Raw genomic sequence first — 3544 nt, forward strand, 5'->3', positions numbered from 1 at the left:
TAATGCTCACTGCAGTCATTTACCGGATAATGTACCGAGACAGTCGGAGGGATGTGCAAAGGTCACCTCTGTCCGCTGGGACGGTGCTCTAGTACACTCTCTGCATTCTAAGAGGAATGAGAGGGAATGTTGGGGAGAAACATCTATTCTGGCTATAGTTTCATCCCCCCCCCCTCCCTTGTGTTTTCTTTTTCTTTCTTTTCTCCTTCCTTGCTTGACTCATTTCTTAATCTTTTGTTTCTTTCACTCATTCTTACTCTTTCCTTCACTCTTTCTTACTCTCTCTCTCTCCTTGTTTCTTTATTTCCTTTTCATTTGTTCTCTTTATCTTTTTCTTTCATTCCTTACCTTCTTTCTTTCTTGTTTTCTTATATCCATTCTTTTTTCTTTCCCTTTATCCTCTTTCTACTTTCTTCTTTTTCTCTATCTATCCTCTTTCTCTCTCTTTCTTTCTTTCTTTCTTTCTTTCTTTCTTTCTTTCTTTCTTTCTTTCTCTTTCTTTCTTTCTTTCTTTCTTTCTTTCTTTCGTCCTCTCTTTCCATATCTATATGCAAGTTAGCATACGCTTGAGAAGATAATGGTTCCCTCTCGGCCCCTTAGGCTTCGTACGATAGATGTACCTTATCCACTGCACCGCTGTGGCATTCTTAGCACTTAAGCCTTCAATATTTCACTTGCTCGCCAATCCTATAGATTTTACCGTCATGTTTTGTACAGGGTATTCATACGTGTGATATATTGGGGCAGGTTACCACACTTACAGTCCCGTTACATAAATCTTCGCCGTTCGTGTTTGTCAATGTTAAATGCAGTAAAACATTCGTCTTTCACGACTACGGAAAACAGTATACGACACATTTCACAATAAATGCCGTAAATCGTCAGGCAGATTTGCGGCAGAGTCCCCAACTGGAAAAGTCGATCTAGTGACAGAAATCAGATGTCATTCTTTGTCCGGCATGAAGAGAAGAATCTTCTAGTAAAGCTCTCAGCGAGTTGTAATATGCATGGGATAAAGCTCTGTATCATTTGGCGGCTAAATTTGCCTTTTTGTCGATGGTTATCTAAAGAACTGCATTCCTGCACGCTTCAGCTTGACAGTTTTTCTTTATATTCAATATCGACTATCATCCAACGGCGGCTGAAAATGGCCATTTGCTGTGAGCGCATATCAGTAATAAAAATGAGGTCTTTATTTGCCTTATAGACATTCCTACTATCTTTCTCTGTAACATGTGACACGTTTGAGAGTCCTATCACGAATGCAGTGGATTTATAAACTTTCTTCATTGAATAATCGAATTAGTTGTTGACTTACATAATTAGTATTTCATTATGTGCGTTATCAGTTAGGCTATGTAACGTTACATATAAAACTCAGGATCCATCAAATGCTTCTCGAGTTATGCTGTTCACAGGTATGCTGACAGACGCACACACACGCACACACACAAATACACCCCACCCAAAATATAACCTTGGCAAAGCCAAAGGTAAAATGGGGAGGGGTGGTTTTCTTAGCTTGCTATGCTGAAAAATGGCGCGGCCTTCACCCGAGACGGGTCGGTCTCTCTTCTTCTGCTTAACTTAACATCCATCTTCTACTGAGCATGAATAAGACATGAAGAAGTGAAGCGTGTGTATTTCTTCCTGGGAGCTTGCAGGGGGATTGGTTGTACTCCTTTAGGTGCTCATAAAAATGGTAGTTTGACGCAGTGATGCAGGCCGTTTACGTGCTCTAAAAGAAAATTACATATCTTGACCAGAGAAAGAGTTGCATTTAGTTTACGACACCGTGTTGGGAATGTTTTGTAAAATAGCCATTGGGAGATTTCGCTAAGTGAAAATATTCCTCCTTTTTACGGTCTATATTAGGCCATGTTGATTTGATTATATGGATAGCATCCTCGCGCGCATCAATTTTCAGCCGTTTTCAAAATTCAAGTTTTTTACTTCCCTGTAAGATTTTAAAATTTCACTTCATTGTAAAATGAAAAAGTTTTTTACTTCACTGTAAAATTTTAAGATTTTACTTCATTGTCAAATCGTACAAATCAGCTGAAAAATGAGCAAATATATGCCGTAAATTGCAAAACAAATATCGAAAAGCGGCCACTAATGTCTAAAAAAATGCCTAAGTCTGTCCCAAAGTAAACGAAAATAAAATATATGAAAGAACGAAACTAGTTAACTAAGGAATCTGTTCGACATACTGGTTCTAAATGTGAGTTCAACCCTCCTGACAAGTGGTCAGGAGGGTTGAACTGGGTTGAGATTTCATAATAAAGGCAACATTTTGGGCTAAACTTTTTATTCGCACGCTTGCATCAGTCTTGGGGTTCCGAGGGGATGTCATCCATATCACCCAATCAACATGGCCGTACTAGGTGCGATTGTGCGTCATTGAGCCTTTCGGGTTTCCCGTTGCCGTCTGTGATTGGTCACATGAAGCGTCGTATGTAAATCCGGGATTTCGTCACTACCAGCCTGCTGCAGCTCTTTTGGGCCCCATTAGGGACTTTTCAGAAATTTGATCTGAAATATCTGGGGCATGACGTCAGAGAACTGTGGGGATATGAGTACCAGATAGAAATGTATATTCATAATACGCTTTGATTATCTGATATTATCTATGGCGATATTCTTCGAAATTTCTATCATAAAATATGCAAGAAAAAGTCAAGTTAATGCGCTAAATCTTTGCCATGACCCGTACATAGCCAGATGTAACCACAATATACAAATATAGGTCAATCTCATTCATTCATTCATTCATTCATTCATTCATTCATTCATTCATTTGTTCGTTATTTCGTTCATATATTCGTTCTCCCGTTCATCCATCCATACACCCACGCATTCATCCATCTATCAATTCATTTATTATATTTCAGCCATACCATAGGTATGGTGAAATATATTGTATTCGTAATGTTTCTTTCTTTCTTCTTTCTTTCTTTCTCCTGTCAAATCTTCGGAACACGGTATCTCCGTTGTTCCTGAACCGATTGACTTGAAATTTGACACAAGGGTAGAGTGGGTCAATATCCCCAGACGTTTTTTTCATTTTTTTCATATCTACCTTTAAAATGATTTTATTAAGGTTTTTTGGTCATCTTAAGACCAAAACTGTATATTTGGGCCCCCTGTACCCTGGTATTATAACCGAATGAGCTGAAATTTGTCACAGATGTGCTTTGATAATTCCCCCATACAAATTCAATACCACTTTTGGTGTACAGTATAACGAAATGCTTATTTTTGCGATTTTTTGGTCATTTTTTGACCAAAAAAGGACACTTTTGGCTCCTGTACCTTGGTTTTAGAACCGGATGACCTGAAATTTAGTATAGGAGTGCCCTAGACATATGCGCACATGGATTCATTAACAGTTGAGGCATACAGTACAACAAAATGCTTAATTTTACGATTATTTGGCCATTTTATGACCAAAAAGTACACTTTTGGCTCTTGTGCTCTGGTTTTAAAACCAAATGACCTAAATTTTGGAAGCTTGTGCTGGCAGGGCCCTTGAAATGACACA

This window comes from Branchiostoma floridae, chromosome 2 (genome assembly GCF_000003815.2).
Source record: "Branchiostoma floridae strain S238N-H82 chromosome 2, Bfl_VNyyK, whole genome shotgun sequence".
Taxonomy (NCBI): domain Eukaryota; kingdom Metazoa; phylum Chordata; class Leptocardii; order Amphioxiformes; family Branchiostomatidae; genus Branchiostoma; species Branchiostoma floridae.